General features: G+C 46.1%; 1 protein-coding gene across 1 annotated transcript in view; it reads left to right on the plus strand.

Annotated features, from left to right (window-relative positions):
- The window catches only part of LOC120541196 (transmembrane protein 132C-like), a 158,859-nt gene that overhangs the window by 109,948 nt on the left and 30,598 nt on the right, over positions 1–18,313 (plus strand). The gene's annotated exons all lie outside the window — the stretch shown is intronic.

Here is an 18,313-nt window from a genome sequence, read left to right on the forward strand (position 1 = left end):
CAGCTCATCCCAGTCATCACTATAGATGGTGTCGGGTTCAAGAGGCTCCCAAATAAGAAGAGAGAGCATGGAGCTGGACTCGCACCATCACAAAGGGACACAGCAGTCTAAAGTAAAATAGACAGTCCAAGTTTGTAACCAACAGGGAAGAAATTAAATAAACAAACACCAGAATGTTACACAAAATTTTAGATTGAGAAGTGTAGCAAGATCTGAAAACCCTTACCTACTCTACTCCACTCCATTCCAGACAGTGAGAGAAAGTGAAAGAAAGAAAGAAAGAAAGAAAGAAAGAAAGAAAGAAAGAAAGAAAGAAAGAAAGAAACAAAGTTTAATTATTAGCTTTTAGTCAAAGAGCATTCAATAATTATACATGTATCTTTAGTGCCTAAACTTTTTTCAATTGCTATTACGGAAATAACTTTTCAGTTTCCCTGTAGCTGGCACATACTGGAAAACACCACAAGTAAACATAAAGCTCTTTATCAACAAAATTTCTCCGTCTGCATGGAAAAAATTAAGCAAGACTTGCATATATGGTCTACCCTTCATCTCACTCTAGCTGGAAGAATTAACACTGTTAAGTTGAATATTCTTCCTAAGCTCCTATTTTTATTTCAAAACATCCCAATATACATCAATAAATCATTTTTTAAGCAATTAGATTCATTAATAACCTCATTTATTTGGAACTCAAAACATCCTCGTAACCAAAGAGCGACCCTACAAAGACAAAAGGCAGAAGGTGGCATGGCTCTACCTAACTTCCAGTTTTATTACTGGGCAGCAAATATACAAGCAATAAAAACCTGGACACAAATAGAAGAACATACACAGGCTTGGTCCGCAATAGAAGTAAAATCCTGCAGTACTTCTTTATATTCCCTGCTCTGTGCCCCAATAAATGCAAGTTATCGGCAATATACTAATAACCCAATTGTGCTTCACTCACTTAGAATATGGATCCAAAGTAGAAAGCATTTTAAGACAGAGAAGCTCTTATCTGTGGCACCTCTGCAAGAGAACCACCTCTTTCAACCTTCGCAAACATATGCAGTTTTTAATATCTGGAAAATATTTGGAATTAACTTGCTTAGAGATCTTTATATAGACAATGTCTTTGCATCCTATGAACGATTACATTCCAAATTTAACATTTCAGCTAAAATTTCTTTCACTATCTTCAAATTAGGAACTTTGTTAAACAGAACCTGTCCGATTTTCCTCATTTTTCACCTTCATCCATGCTGGAAAAAATTTTGCTCAATCTCAAGGAATCATGCACCATCTCTACAATATATAAAATCATTTTACAGTCCCTCCCTTTCAAAGATCCAAGAGGACACTGGGAAAAAGACCTCTCAATATATCAGAAAAGGAGTGGAAAGTAGCAATGCAGAGAATTCACTCGAGCTCCATATGTGCAAAGCATACAATTATACAACTCAAAATTATATATCAAGCACATCTGTCTCGTCTAAAACTCTACAAAATGTTTCCAGGGCATGATCCAACCTGCGAACGCTGCAATCAAGTCCCAGCCTCACTGGGTCACATGTTCTGGGCCTGTACCAAATTAACGTCATTCTGGACCAAAATTTTTAATTACGTTTCAGACAGCCTTGGTCTCACAATCCCTCCTAACCAATTAACAGCTGTGTTTGGGGTTCTTCCAGATGGGTTTAAAGTGGAGAAAGACAAACAAATTGTGATTGCATTCACTACACTTTTGGCACGCAGACTTATTCTGATAAACTGGAAGAACCCAAACTCTCCTCTTTTAAGTCAGTGGAAAACTGATGTGTTATACTATTTGAAATTGGAAAAAATCAAATACTCAGAGGATCTGTACATACTTTTTTCAAAACATGGCAGGATCTAATCAGTAATATTTTAAAATAAGCTCTTAAAGCACAGAGGAAGCAATTATTTCTGTATTTCTTTGTCTTCTGCATTCATCTCTATTGGCTTATTAAACTTATTAATTTAGGTATGTTTACAAGCCTTAAATTTTACGCTGTTTGCCTTGCTCTCTCTCTCTCTCAGGGGTGGTAGTCGACTTGTTCTTAACTCAATTTTACTTTTTGTAAAAATTGATTGATTTGTATGGAATGATTGTAATAAAATTAATAAAACTTCAAAAAAAAAGGAATACATTATTACAGCTATTAAATGGTATGGTAATTAAACTAGCATTAAAAACAAGGGTATGGTACCCGTAAGACATGTGCAGTCTATCTTTACCTTAGCAGTGTATCAATCACAAAGCTTCTTTGTCTCCATCAGCTTATTTAAAACAATTTTGTTCTGTTTTCTTTTCTTTTTGACAGCGCAGTTACAAATGTCATTGTCACTGAAGAACAGTTTTGAGATATTCAGTCTTATTCAGGGTATCCCTTATGCTTGTATCAGATAAGGCCTGTAAGACTATTAATTAAGGAAAAAAATATTTTGCCTGTCTAGAAATTGTGTCATTTTGCTCTTTAGGGACTCATTAGGAGACAAAAATAGCAATAATCTGTGTAACAAATGCAAACACTTGCTTCCTAATTGAACTTGGCTTTCTGTAATGTACGAGACATGATAAACGAGTGTATTAAGTGTAAAACCAGTAAGTCAAAGTACCTCATTAGGATAAATGTTTCATGTGTATTTAAAAGTTTGAAGCTTAAACATACTAATGAGTCATCTTGCAGATGTATCTATAGTTATTTTTTAATCCAAGTAAGGCTATTTTCATATGCAGGCCAGGACTGAAGTCCAGGAAAACTCTCTGGCTCTGTTGAAATTTCACATTTTGCTTGAGTCTGTGTGTGGTTTACTCACAGAATAGTACGTTAGGCTATATGGTAATCGTAGATTAGCTGAGAGTGGTATGAGTTTGTCCTATAGTGGAAATGGCGTCCCATCCATGCCTAATTTCCTGCATTATATTCATTGATTCTTGTCAAAGCTCCAGCTCCCTGTGATTACAGCATGAATTCAGAAAATTGAATTGATATATAACATACGTTACTCAATGAATAATCTTTCAAAAATTGTTTTATACAAATATACATGAAATAAATATGTTCACACACATCAAAAAACAATATACAGTATTTGCTCAAATCCCAGCCTACTTTGCATTTTTGTGGATAATTTGATGTTGTCTCATATCCCTATGGCCGCCTTAGGTTGATTTGTTACTCTAAATCAACAATGTCAAACTCAGAACCGAAGAACCACAGTGGCTGTAGTTTTGTAGACCAGAGAAACTGTAATTGCTACTAATTAAGAAAGTTGTTGGAATGAAAACCTACAAGTAGTGCAGCCCTCCAGGAACTGAGTTTGACATCTGTCCTGTATTTTATTCCAATGTCTGTTTTCTGAACTAGGCTGGTATCCCATCCAGGGCTGTCTCCACTCTTGTGGATGGCTTGCCTCTAACACCCAGTTACTCTTATTAGCATTAAGGCAGGATGGACGGGTACATGTATAATGTTTTTACTAAGGTTAACAATAAGTTAATATTTTTAATATACTATTTTTATTTCAGTCACAATGTTATTCAGCTTGATCAATTTATTCATAATTGATTGTTTTCCTTCTCTAAAAGGACTCTCTGACAGACTATATTATAGTACCTGTTTTTCATTATTCACTTGTTTGTTTTTTTCTTTTCTCAGTGAAATACTACATTAACAGTTTTGCTTAATTTCAGGAATTGACTTTATCTTCCAAGGTAAAATATGATAGCTGTACTCACAACACTTGTTTACAGGATACTTTTCGTAGTCCAGAAAAAAAGACGTGTAGTTTCCCTGTCCAATATTTTCATCTAAGCTTAGATCAAATGAATAAGTCATGTTGTGGCTTTGTCCCAAGGAAACTTATTTTTATTTCCTCACAGGGACACTCTCCTGCAATGCTCAAATGAGCTTTCAGGCAGATCAGGAGCTTGCACATTATCTCTGTGGCAGAGGATGCCAAGTGAAATTATGTCATCTGTTAAACTTTAACAGGCTTTTTATTTCTGGAATATATTTAGATTTTGAAATCTTGTTTAAGAGTAACAGTGAAATAAAAGTAAATGTAGAAGCCTTTCTTTAAAATAACAAGAGAACCACAAATTTTGCCAAGATAAAATACTACATAAAATATGTAACTTCTGAATTATACTATACTGAAAAACAGATTTCAGTTTTTAAAAGAACTGTAGAAAGGATTTTTTTTTGTGTAACAGATAATTTTACTTACATATGATGTTATTTCATATAAATATTAACAAACACGATTCACTTTATCTGGTTCACACTTGTACTTGTTAAAAAGGATCATGAATTATACTACTCATTTGTAAGCATTACTAAATTTCCTGTCCATACACTTAGGCTTTCCTCTTAATAGAGGATTCATACAATGATGTTTTCACTTTAAAAAATGCCATTATAAATGTATACATTATAATACTTTTATGTATAATTTTCCTAGTTATACAGTGCTAATAAAGGGGCAAATCAAAGATCTCAGATGTTGTTTTTTCTATCTAGACTTTTCCTACCAGGTAAAAATAAACCCTTTTTCTATTTCTCACAGTTTTCTTACACCTATAGACAATGTTGTTAGTTTTTTTTCTGTTGAAATCTTGTCACAGATCAGACACTAAGCAAATATCACATGCAGTAGGTGAAGCAGATGTGTGACCAGAACATCATGTGTGGGTGGGCATTTGGCTTGTCTGGGGGGGCAAAAAATATCCATCCATCCGTCCGTCCCCATTTTTGTAGGGGGGGTCAAATAATAATAACAACATAGTTTTGTATAACATATAAAAGCAAAAATTGTGGCATAAATCATAACCTATTGTTCAATAAAATTAACGAAGGCAATGGAACTTGTATTATTATTTTTTGTGAACAAATATAGAACTACATCTACAAGGTAAATATCAATAAAGTCAAATGTATACAACATATTAGAGCAAGAACAGAAACATGGCTCATTGTAGTCATTAGGGAGGCTATAGGATATCAGCTTCCAGTGTTTAAACTGGATATTATCTACAGGACCAGTCTGCGGTTACTCTTGGCAAATTCTGAAATAAATTCATTCATGTCTAGATTTTCTGTGATGTTTTTCTCATGTGCCAGAATGAAAATTTCTCTTCCTTGAATGCAGCATTGTTCGGCGGAGTGGAGTGAGAATGCGGTTCAAAGTAGAGAAAGAGCTTTCGCATGCAGCTGAAGACACACCAATGATGAGTGCTGTGACATATAGCAAATGCAACATAGGGAAGGCCTCTTTGTACTGCTGAATGCGTTCGCATGCTTCAGAGAGATTAGCATCAGCTGGCATTTTATTGATCAACATTGCTTTTGCCACAGCAATTTCATTTTGCAAGCTCATGCTGTTTTGCTCTGTGCCTGCAAGTGCCTGAAGTGGTTTCAGGAGAGAATGATCAAGAAATAGCTCTGATTTTGGCAGGAGAAGCGATGTGGCCCTCAATAATTCAACATTTCTCTGAGAGAATCTTGTCTCCATTTCTACAATTGCTCTATCAAGAATGCTGAACATAGCCCTTTTAAAAGTCTGATTAGGAGCAATTTGTTCATCAGAGTCACCATGCCCATGCGTAGACACGACAATACTATCATCAAGCTGTGAATTAACTTTCCACTTCCTTTTGAGCGAATTGGTAGGCCTACTTTCACACTGAGAGAAATGCTCCTCCCAGAATGAGTCGCATCTCATCTCCTTCAGTGTGGCCAGTGAAGCTGTTACCACCTCCCCAGCAGTGCACAAATCCACTGCATGTGCCTGTAGAATTGCATTGGCTGGTTTCAGCACACCAATCACATGAAGGAGGAATTTTCCTGTATTGAAGAAATTCTGCTTTTTTAATTGGGTCAAAGGACCACATGCCTCTATGCAAATTAAAAAGGGGCAGTGTCAGCCTCTGCTACCTCTAAGAGAAGCCCCCTTATAGCATCCTCATTGTTGACAATGGACTTTGTGACATCATAATGACTGGTCCATTGTATTTCTAGAAGTCTTTTCAGTGTGGGTGTATTGTATGTATGTGAAACATAATGTCTGTGACAAAATGTGTTCAATGAATTTGACCAGTCAAAGAACTTCTTAGCCAGAGGTTCTGATTCCATTGCATGTATCACTGCTAAATGGAGCTGGTGGATGTAGCAGTGTACATATGGAATGTACTTACCAACTTTGTTTTGTAACTAAACCTGGACACCATGCCTTGCCCCAGACATGACAGAAGCACCATCAAAACACTGGAACACTAAATTGTCTGGGCTGTAACCTCGCTCAGAGAGATATGACAGAATTTGGTTACAAATACAGTATATTCAGCATCAAACTGATTCAGTTCAATTAAGCCAATCAGGTGTTATTCAGGGATGAAGTTCTGGACAAATCTAATCACTACAGACAAATTCTCAGTGTTACAGTGATCCCTGATACCATCACTTTTAATGCTAAATCCAGGAGAGTCAGTTTTTTCATATTTGGTCCTGATATCTTTTACCACAATTTTGGCAAGAGTCTCAATTATTTCATTTTGAAATACATTGGATGTGTATTTTGCGTTGTCTGGGATGTATTTTACAATTTCTGCAAGTTTGGCATCTTTAGATTGTGTAATCTAAGAACTTAAGGAAAAGTCCCTGCTCCCCACCTACTTACTTGATTGTGACCACGCAGAGCCAGTTCATTGACTGCAAGGAAATTAACGGCCTCCCCAATGCTTTTCACATAATATCTATTCTTTTCTATCTGGGTTGGACCCAGTAGTTGAGCTATGCTTTCACCCGTCTCTGCCCGGCGCTGATACTCTTGCCATGCAGACATGGCTCTGACGTGCGGGATACTAGACGCGTGTTTGTAAATGCCGCCACCGTCTTTTTCAAGAGCTTTTTTCCAATTAGTGTAGCCGTGTTTGGTGAATATGTCCTCGCGGTCCGAATTGGAAACATTAAATTTGCGGCAGGCAAAGCATCACGGACAACAGAATATTCAAGCCATGGTCGAGACTGATACCAGCTTGCACTAAAACATATGAGTGTCTTTCCGAATGCACGCTTGGGATAATTATATTTAATTAATTAAAATGGGCTGGGGTGGGCTATGCATATTTAAGTCATGCAGACCGGACTGTATATTTTGTTGAAGGCAGAGGTTTGGAGTACCCGACACGGGTGCAGAGCTGGAGGATTGTATAGGCTTATCTACATCTTTTGGAGTGTCAGCTCCTGACGTGGGTGCGCTGTGCTGCGTGTTGGTAGCAGATATACTGGGCTCAACCGTGGAGCCAGCAGCTTGCGGAGGGACAAAGATTGAAGATGCCTGCTTTTTAATAATCCACCTATGCATAGCCTTTGGTGTTACCAACCAGAAAATAAAAGAAGAATGGAACGTATACACTGTTTTAATTAAGGAATGCGGTTAACATGTTCAAAAAGCGCTGCAAAATGTGCAGTGAAGTGAACTGTGAAAATCAAATGTTATTCTTCTCCAGAGTTTTCATTGGACAGACAGAGCATTTTGCAGGGTGGGCACGGCTTGTCTCTGAGGTGAAGGCTGTTGCAGTGAAATGCAAAAAGCACCAAGCCATTTGTACAAAAATGAATTTTGGATGAAATTGTCTCTCCACATAAGTATTACTATTCGCCAGAGACTCATGTGTTAATAAGATTTGCTCAAACACACCCCAGCCGTGTTTATACCCTCATTACTCAGCACTGTGGACATAACATTATCTGCATAGGTCATCAATTTCAAGGCCTGTTCTGAACAATAGGACACATGAATTGTTAAAGTTATTAAATATTATTACACTCTTTGGAAAAAGAACATTTGTTTCTTTGGTGTATTCTTATAGTTAATGCAAACAGAGCCCTCTAGCCACCATCATTTCAAATAAGACTAGAGCCAAAAGTAAAATGTCTAATGATGTTCCTGACCCTCTCATGCTTTTTGATGCTCCAATGTCAGTAGATCAGCATTAAAATTAACAGCTCATTAAGGCCCTGTCCTGAACACAGAGAGTTTTTATCCTTGTTAGTTTTGCCAAAGACATGGACAGTTTTTTTATTACGACAACAACGGAGACTTTCTGGACACTGGTTCTGTGAATCAATTATATGTTAGCACCAGTTTACATGTACTTCACTCTGTGCCATTCAGTTTATTTAAGCTGACACATTGGTTTCTTATAAAGATGAATGTAAACTAATGGGCATTTTCAGGATTACATTGACCTTCTCAAATGTAAGTGACATGCTCTTCTGTGTATGATTCATCTACAGGGTATTAATTGTGATTTTTTTTTCACTCCTCATACAGTTAAGAACTGTACAAGTACACAAATATAGACTGATTGTCTGTAAAGACAACTCACATTCTAGTATTATAAGACGATGCTGCTGGGACTGGCTCTGACTCTCCACAATCCTTTTATGAAAAGAAACCGGACTCATAAAATTGTTGAATGGAGAGACACTTGTACAAAAAGAGAAAGCTAGGGGTTAATATGTTTGAGTTTGAATGCATAATTAAATGTGCAGTGGTATTTGAAAATTAAAATCAAAACTCAATGACTGTGCATTAGAAAGAGGAATATTAAAAGGACATTAAACAATTTTATATACAACTCTATAAATATCAGTATATACAATGGAAGCAGTAATGTGCATTATATTAATATTTTAATAAATAGGTATAGATATACAGTGTATTACAAATTAATATAACCATTGTCACAAGAACGAGACATTGACAGATAAAGAGTTGGGGCAGCCACCCGTATATTGTGGTATCCTGGCTGCAAAAGTCGTTTTCTTTTAACAAAATACAGAGCACTGAAGTGCACACAACCGAGTCCAAAACAAGACTAAAGAAACAAAGGAAAAGGGGCAGGTTTTAAAGGGGGAGACAGGAAGTGAGGTCGTATGGATCCGGCACGTGGTCTTCCACCATTGGCTCGTAGCCGGAGGTGACATCAGAGGGACTGGAGCTGGTGTGGCCGACTTCCATTGGCTCAGTCCCGGAAGTGATGTCAGGTGATCCAGGTGAAATCCCCCGGGGATGGTCTACAGGCAAGGGAGAAAAAGAGTCAGTGCACTCTGCCACACCCGGCATGCCTCGAACTGCCTTCACTCAAGCCCTTTAGCTGCCTCCCATGCGCGCGTGTGTGACAAGGCCCCCTTAGCCCAGACCCGGCGGGTGGGCGACTAACCGAGAGGTCGTGAACCCGAGAAAGAGCATCAGCGTTGGCGTGGAGAGCGCCCGGCGATGAACGGCGAAAACTTATGCGGCTGCAGGTCAAGAAACCCACGGGGTGACCCGCGGATTCGACTCCTTGTGGAGGGCCATCCACTGTAGGGGTGCATGGTCCGTGACAAGGGTGAATTCTCGGCCCAACAGGTAGTACCTCAGCTGAGTAATCGCCCATTTAATCGCCAGAGCCTCCCTCTCCACCGCAGCATACCTGGTCTCCGGTCCAACAGTTTCCGGCTCAGGAACATGATGGGGTGCTCCACACCATCGACGCTTTGGCTCAGCACGGCGCCCAGGCCTGTGTCCGAAGCGTCCGTCTGGAGGATGAAAGGCAAAGAAAAGTTAGGTGCCATCAAAACAGGTGTGGACGTAAGGGCCTGCTTTAAGTCACCAAATGCAGCGCCTGTTTTTCAGTCCATACCACAATGTTCGGGCCCTCTTCTTTGTTAAATCAGTCAAGGCGCCGCTCTCTCCGAAACCGGGTACAAACCGGCGGTAGTACCCGGCTAACCGAAAGGCTTGGACCTGCCGCTTGGTTCATGGACGGGCCATTTCAGAATGGCATCAATTTTGGAGCACTGTGGCCTTACGGTACCCGACCCACCAGGTAGCCTAAATATTTGGCCGCTTAATCCAAGAAGCATTTCTTGGGATTAATCCGAGCCCGCCTCACCAAGTGTCCGTAATACCGCTTGGACATGCTGTAGGTGTTCCTTCCATGTGCTGGAATAGATGACCACGTCATCCAGGTAGGCAGCACTGTATGAGTTATGAGGCGAAGCACTTTGTCCACCAGGCGCTGAAAGGTTGCTGGAGCCCGTGTAACCCAAATGGAAGGACACGATACTGCCAGTGTCCGCTAGGGGTACTAAGCGCGTTTTTCCTTGGAGTCCGTTAAAGGAACCCTGCCAGTACCCTTTCGTCATGTCAAGTGTGGTCAGGTATTGAGCCTGTCCAAGCCTCTCGAGGAGGTCGTCCACGCGTGGCATTGGATAAGCATCAAATTGGGAGACTTGATTAAGCCGGCGGAAGTCATTGCAGAACCTCCAACTTCCGTCAGGCTTACCGGCGAGCACAATGGGGCTGGACCAGGGACTATAACTTTCCTCAATCACACCTAGCTCCAGCATGCGCTTGATCTCAAGCTCCACTTCAGCCTTTTTTGCCTCGGGAAGCCGATACGGGCGTTCTCGGACAACAACCCGGGCTCTGTCACGATGTTGTGCTCAATCAGAGAGGTCCTTCCGGGGTTCTCACTGACTACCTCCCGAGCGGTCCGGATAACTGTTTCCAGCTCCTGCCGCTGTCTGGGACTTAAGTCCGTGCGAAGTTAAGGTCGTGTGTGTGCGAAGAGTGGCGGGGCTGGCGGAGGAGGGATCGGGGTCCCTGTCCTTCCACGGTTTCAGCAGGTTCACATGATAAACCGCTCCTTTGGCCGGCGATTGGGTTGACTCACCAAATAGTCGACCAGTCCCTTCCTCTCCTTAACCGTAGGGGCCCTGCCAGTGGGCAAGCAATTTAGAGTGGGAGGTAGGCACTAGGACCATGACCCGATCTCCGGGCGGAACTCCCGAAGAGGCGTGCGCGGTTGTAGTACCGGGCCTGTGCTGCTTGAGCCTCCTCCATGTGACTTTTAAGGACAGGCGAATTTTCCAAATCTATCGCGTAACTGCGCGATATATCCAGTATGTTTGTGGAGGGAAGAGCCTCTTCTTCCCAGCCTTCTTTCAAAATATCTAATATGCCCGAGGTTGTCGCCCGTATAGTAGTTCAAAGGGGAGAACCCGTGGAGGCTTGTGGGACTTCCGATAGGCAAAAGGACGAGGGGGAGGAGCTGATCCCAGTTCCTTCCATCCTCGCTGACCACCTTACGCAGCATTTGCTTGAGAGTTTGATTAAACCTCTCTACTAATCCGTCGGTTTGAGGATGATACACGAGGTCTTTAAATGCTTTATTTTCAGTAATCTGGCAGTCTCCTTGAACGTTTCCGAGGTGAAGGGGGTCCCCTGGTCTGTCAAGACTTCTTTGGGGATCCCCACGCGAATACCCTAGTAATTCCCGTGCGATGGCTTTAGAGGTAGCTGAGCGCAACGGAACAGCTTCGGGTATCGTGTAGCGTAATCCACGAGGACTAAAATGTACTTGTGTCCTCGGGCTGAGGGCTCCAGGGTCCCACCAGGTCGACCCCGATTCTGTGGAAGGGAACGTCAATCAGTGGAATAGGAATGAGAGGAGCACGGTCCCTCCTAGGAATTTGTCGCAGTTGACACTCCGGGCAGGAAGCGCAAAAGCGACGAACCTCCTCATTAATTCCTGGCCAGTAGAAACGGAGCTTGATCCGCTCCAGAGTTTTTTCGGTGCCCAGGTGGCCACCTAGGAGGTGGGCGTGTGCTAGCTCACAGACCTGCCGCCGGAAGGTACGCGGCACTAGCAGCAGCCTCGTCTCCTGCCCGTCATGCATTGCTACACGGTAAAGGAGGTCATTATCTAGCACAAAGTAGGGGCCCTGTGGCATCGACTGATTAGTGCGCTGGCCATTGACAAGGACCACTGCATTTTTTACAAACTTCAGGGAGTCATCATTCCATTGCTCCCTTCTAAAAGAAGCCGTTTCTTTAAATTGGAACCGCAACACGGAGAGAGGGTCAGCGCGACCTCAATGGGCGTGGTTTCCTCCGCTCCGCCGGCGTTGGTGGATGGCGTGTTAGCCAGCGGCGGCCGGGAGTTGCCACGTCAGTCAGGGCGACTGCTTCTCTCTCTGCCGGCTGATTACAGGCGTGGAGGCAGCTTGAGACGGGTTATCTCCGTCCATAACGAGGCCCAAATTAACCCGGGAGTGGTATGTGTCTCACCGCTTTTGATTTTAGACCAGTCCGCCCTAGTATCACCGGGTGTGGAGGATCAGGTAGGACGCTACGGTGAGCTTACTGAACTGACCCTCCGTAACTGATGACACAGCGGCGGACCTGTACCAGCGGATGTCTCCGTGGACACAGGTTATACCGGTCTTAAATTTAGCCACTGTTGCGGTTGCACAAAGCGGCGGGCAACAATGAAATGTTGCTGCGGAGTCGAACAAACCTGTGGTCTTGTGTCCGTTGGCGATCACCACGCCAGTATGTGGGACCGCCAGCGGATTAGCCAGAGCACACCAACCCTCCTCACCCTCCACCTGCATTCCTCCTTGCCTCCAAGCGGTTTGCGCGCCGCGCCGCTGGACGCCAATACGGCTCCGGATTGTACAGGGTGGGGCTAGGTCTTGGAACATACCCGGCTGAGTTTGACATGAGGGCGGTTCTGCTCCCCAGAGTGTGAGGCCGCCCTCTGCGTCTCCATAAGCTCTATGAGCTCAGCATGTTCTTGAACCGCTCGCCCCAAACCGGCTGGGTGAAGCCACGGGAAGCGCTTCCAGGAGCAGATAGCAAGCTACCTGCTCTATTATTTGGTAGGGCGTGTTTTCAAATGGCGTAGCCAATGCCCTACCATTGCCCATAAGGACCAGGCTTGTTTGTTGGTTGGCCGTCAGGGTCCAACCTCCATGTTTTATTTTATTCACCTGCCAGTCTGGGGCACCCCTAGGTGGTAAATGGGGCTTTGGTTTCGCAGGGAGGCAGGCACTCTCCCCAAGAGAGCATACTGAGTCCCTTTGCCTCCCCTCCAGGGCAGCCCAATTCTGTGAGCCCCACCCGCACACTCCTGGCCACTCCAGATGGGCTAGTTATGAGTGCGGGAGCGGAGCCCGCACCGGTCACGCCGAACCACGGGCACCCTCCCGCCTGAATACTCGGCCCGCACGCTCCCACCTGGGTATATTGCAGGTCCTGTCCCCTTCTCCTCCGGGACTTCTCCATCCTGCCGACTACGCCACTGTCACAAGAACGAGACATTGACAGATAAAGAGTTGGGGCAGCCACCCGTATATTGTGGTATCCTGGCTGCAAAAGTCGTTTTCTTTAACAATACAGAGCACTGAAGTGCACACAACCGAGTCCAAAACAAGACTAAAGAAACAAAGGAAAAGGGGCAGGTTTTAAAGGGGGAGACAGGAAGTGAGGTCGTATGGATCCGGCACGTGGTCTTCCACCATTGGCTCGTAGCCGGAGGTGACATCAGAGGGACTGGAGCTGGTGTGGCCGACTTCCATTGGCTCAGTCCCGGAAGTGATGTCAGGTGATCCAGGTGAAATCCCCCGGTGATGGTCTACAGGCAAGGGAGAAAAAGAGTCAGTGCACTCTGCCACACCCGGCATGCCTCCGAACTGCCTTCACTCAAGCCCTTTAGCTGCCTCCCATGCGCACGTGTGTGACACCATTCATGTACATGACATATGAGAATCCAAGAAAGTAGAAGTATTTTAAGTAAAAAATTGTAGAAGTGTGCAAATATAATAGCTTCACTGTGTTTAGATTTTATTGTGGACAATTATGCTGGACAATATACCATATAAAGTATTAAAACTATAATGTTATTCTAATTGACATTTGGTATGTTTTAGATTACAATATTTACATCTTGGTCAAATTTAAACTCACATGCAATTAAATTGTTTCCTTGCACTAATAAGGTTAAGAAACACAGAGCAACAGCAAATTTTCAGGTCTTAAAAACTTTTTCAGTACATGTCACATTAATAAGTATTGAAAGCATTCAATCATTGCTTCAGTGAATGTCAAAACAAACACCTCACTGTGACTATAACTGCGAAGTCAGAAGGCTTCTTTATTTATTGGTGTGCTAAGACCTGAGTGTGTGAGTGTGTGTGTGTGTATATATATATATATATATATATATATATATATATATATATTGTGGAGCCGACCAGGACACAGACAGGCAGACATGTTGTTCTTCAACCACCACACGTTTATTATTTACACTATTTACAATATTATGGCCACTCAGACCCAGTTCCGTGCACAAAACACCCCCAAACACACAGTCCTGGCCTCACAAACGCCTTTCTTTGGGCCGCCTCCACACCTCTCTCGTGCCTTGTCCTTCTTCCACCCAACTCCAGCCTCGAATGAAGGGAGACGGCCCCTTTTACTCTTTCCCGGATGAGCTCCAGGTGGCTTCCAGCATTCCCTCGTTGGCCACGCCCCAGCGTGGCGGAAGAGCCGGCTGTTCTCCCGGCAGCTCTCCGGGTGTCCTTCCTAATCTTCCCCCCAGCACTTCCTGGTGTGGCAGAAGTGCTGAGGGAACAGGTCCCCGAGGCATTGGGGCGCCTCCTGGCGGTGACCACGGGCCCCTGCAGGGTGGGGCTTCCATGCGCTTAACCCGTGGCCCCCAAAGCAACCAGGAAGGCGGCCCCCATGTGATCCAGGGTGGTCGCAGACCCACATCCGGTCCCTCACGGTGTCCCGGCCGGGTCGTTGCCCCTGGCATCCCTGACAGTGCCCCACAGCCAGCGACACGTCCCGGGAAGAGCGACACGTCCAGCGAGGGCAGCATATCCCTGTAGCGGGTCCTACTCCAGGACCACCGAGGTCTGGCCCTGTTCTCCAAACAGGGATGGGGCGGAGACACGGCCTGAGCACCTCCACTTGGTGCTCTCCTGTGCCTCGCACAGGTTGCGCCCCCCTTTTACCGGCACCCCGGGGCCCCCTCGTTTGGCACCCCCTCCGAGGCCTCCGCACCCCTTTGTTCTGAGCCACTCGCTCCCTTGCAGCCCCTTGCAGCCTCTTCCAGCCGTGGTGGCACCCGCACGCCAGCAGAGAGATCCCTCAACAGACGGTCCGACATCCGAGGGCAGGTCCCCAACGAAGGGGATTCTATGCTTGTCCGGGGTCCGTCGCTGCAAGAAAGAGAAATACAGGGGCAGAACCGCTGTCTGGGCACCCTTCCTGTGCCACGCACTGGCAGCGTTCCCCGCTCCATTCGGCACCCCGGCACTTGCCTGTTTGGCACCCTCTCCGCGGGTTCCATGTCCCTCCTGATGGTGGAACCGCCAGAACCGCCTGCACTCTCTCCACCGGCCTCAGGGATTCCCTCTGCCCCTGCAGAGGGCGGCCAGCACCCGGACGTGTGCACGCAGCCCAACGTCCCATCATATCGGAGGAACCGGCACTCAGCCTGCCATTCCTCCTGTCACTCTGGGAGGCCCTGACGGTTTGAGACTCCTTATTACAAAGAAAGAGCCTCTTTCCCGTCTGCGTCCCTAAAGAGCGGTGCAAGACCGCGGCCGACTCAGGGCAGAGGGCGCTGAGACCCGGGGCACTTAGCAGCCGGTGTCCATTCAGCGTCCTCACGGACTCCCCCCTCGCCCCGCGCACAGCCCACTGCGCTGCACCTACTGTCGGAGGGAGGTGAAACCTACCTTCCCTGCCGTGCCGCTCCGGCTGGAGAATCCAGCGCCGCACTGTCGGATCACAGATCGTAGTTCCTCAATGGACGTGATTGCCTTCCTCTCCAGTACCTGCATCTCTGCCCGGAGGGCACGTAGCACCAGGAACAAACGCTGCTCCGCGGGCTAAAGGCACGCCTCCAGCTCTGACAGAGCAGCTGGCAAAGACAGGAAATTAACCGACGCGGAGCCTACCTGTCTGTCAGCCTCCGACGCCGGCAACTTCCTATGGGCCTCCTCCTCTGGCCCAATCGGGTCTCCTCCCTGCACGTGATGGACATTCTTTGGTCCCGCCTCTCAGCAGTCATTGGCGGGCACACAAGACACACCATCCAATCGCGTGCCTGTCAGGGGGAGGGACTTCTGGTCCGCGGCCATCTTGCCTCCCCTTCTGCGGCGGCGACGTCCTTGCCGGCAGCCATGTTGTTGCCGGCGCCTCTTGAGCGGCAGCGTCTCCTCCTCCGCAGCCCTCGCGGCTGCCGCCGTACTGCCGAGCCCGCAGACTGGCATGCGCCCGCCACTGACGCAGATCCGGGAAGTCCCTGCCTGTAAAAGAAAACACACGCACGGCCTCCACGGGCTGGCTGCCGATAGGCAGGTAACTCACCTCCCCGGACTCGTCCAACCGAGGAAACATCCTCGGCGTGGCCTCTCTGGATACTATACTGTCCCGGGTGCCTCCAGCAACGGCGCGCTTGTCGGAGCCCGCTGCACTCCTTCCATGCACACCGCCCGCCCGCAGCAGTGGAAAACGGCCCTCCTGCGGACCCCTGGCGGTCCGTGAGGTTTCTTTACCCCGCGGGGCTGCGTGTACGTGGATGGGATCCCCTACTGCGCCGGAACCGTCCACAACAAATTTGTTATCAGGTCCCCGCCTTGAAACAGGCGGAGCATCCTGTCGGCTACGCCAGATGTGGAGCCGACCCGGACACAGACAGGCGGACATGTTGTTCTTCAACCACCATACGTTTATTATTTACACTATTTGGAATATTATGGTCACTCAGACCCAGTTCCGTGCACAAAACACCCCCAACACACAGTCCTGGCCTCACAAACGCCTTTCTTCGGGCCTTGTCCTTCTTCCACCCAACTCCAGCCTCGAATGAAGGGAGACGGCCCCTTTTATTCTCTCCTGGATGAGCTCCAGGTGGCTCCCGGCATTCCCTCATTGGCCACGCCCCAGCATGGCGGAAGTGCCGGCTGTTCTCCCGGCAGCTCTCTGGGTGTCCTTCCTAATCTTCCCCCCAGCACTTCCTGGTGTGGCGTAAGTGCTGAGGGAACAGGTTCCCGAGGCATTGGGGCGCCTCCTGGCGGTGACCACGGGCCCCTGCAGGGTGGGGCTTCCATGCCCTTAACCCGTGGCCCCCAAAGCAACCAGGAAGGTGGCCCCCATGTGATCCAGGGTGGGCGCACACCCACATCCGGTCCCTCAAGGCGTCCCGGCCGGGTCGTTGCCCCTGGCATCCCTGACAATATATATATATATATATATATATTGTGGACTTGACCCCGACACAGACAGGCGGACATGTTGTTAATCCTCACCACATGTTTATTTACAATATTTACAATATTAATAATGGTCACTCAGACCCAGTCAGTGCACAACACCCCAAATACTCAGTCCTGGCCACACAAATGCCTCTCTTCGGGCCGCCTCCACACCTCTCCTGTGCTTTGTCCTTCCGCGTCCCGACTCCAGCCCTGAATGAATGGAGATGGCCCCTTTTATCCAGTTCCTGGATGAGCACCAGGTGTTCCCGGCATTGCTCCCTTGGCCACGCCCCAGCGTGGCGGAAGTGCCGCTGTCCTCCCGCAGCTCTCCGGGTGTCGTCCTAAATCTTCCCCCCAGCACTTCCTGGTGTGGTGGAAGTGCTGGGGCAACAGGTCCCCAAGGTATTGGGGCGCCTCCTGGCAGTGACCATGGGCCCCTACAGGGTGGAGCTTCCATGCCCTGAACCCGTGGCCCCCAAAGCAACCAGGAAGGCAGCCCCCACGTGATCCCAGATGGGCACATGCCCACTTCCGGTCTTTCAAGGCGTCCCGGCGGGGTCATCGCCCCTGGCATCCATGACAATATATGTATATATTTAATGAGATTCTGTAAAAAGCCAAATTTTCCCCTAAGGACAAATAAAGTTGTATCTCACTATGTATCTATCTATCTCAAATCAGTAAGTTTCACTTTAAAATAAAAGTAAAAATCTTGAGCCGATGCCGTTGACATTCTTTTTTTTCATGACTGTTTTCTGCCTTTCCAAGCTTAGAAGACACTTCTTGGCTACCTATGGTTTTATTTATATCCAAAGATTAAATAAGAAAATAGCCTGTCCAACTGCTAAAGCCACTACAGTACTGAAACAATTAGAAAAAGTTGTGTACACCAATTGGGATTTGGTGAAGTCCCTGGATCTCTGGAGCATTCCCATAGATTGGTAGTGTATGGTTTTAAGATGGCATCTGTAATATTTCTCCCATTTTTCAGAAAAAGATGACAAAACAACAAAAGGTTTTCATCACCAAAACAAAAGCAGCCTTAAAACCCACATGTCTTCAGAGTCAGTGCTGATCTTAGTCTGACTTTTTGTTAAAACATACCTTCAAACTCAACGCTACATACTTATTTTTAGAAATCAGATTGCACATTCAGCGGAAATAATTAAATGAGACTCAAAGGTAAACTTCTG

This window comes from Polypterus senegalus, chromosome 12, assembly GCF_016835505.1.
Source record: "Polypterus senegalus isolate Bchr_013 chromosome 12, ASM1683550v1, whole genome shotgun sequence".
Classification (NCBI taxonomy): Eukaryota; Metazoa; Chordata; class Cladistia; order Polypteriformes; family Polypteridae; genus Polypterus; species Polypterus senegalus.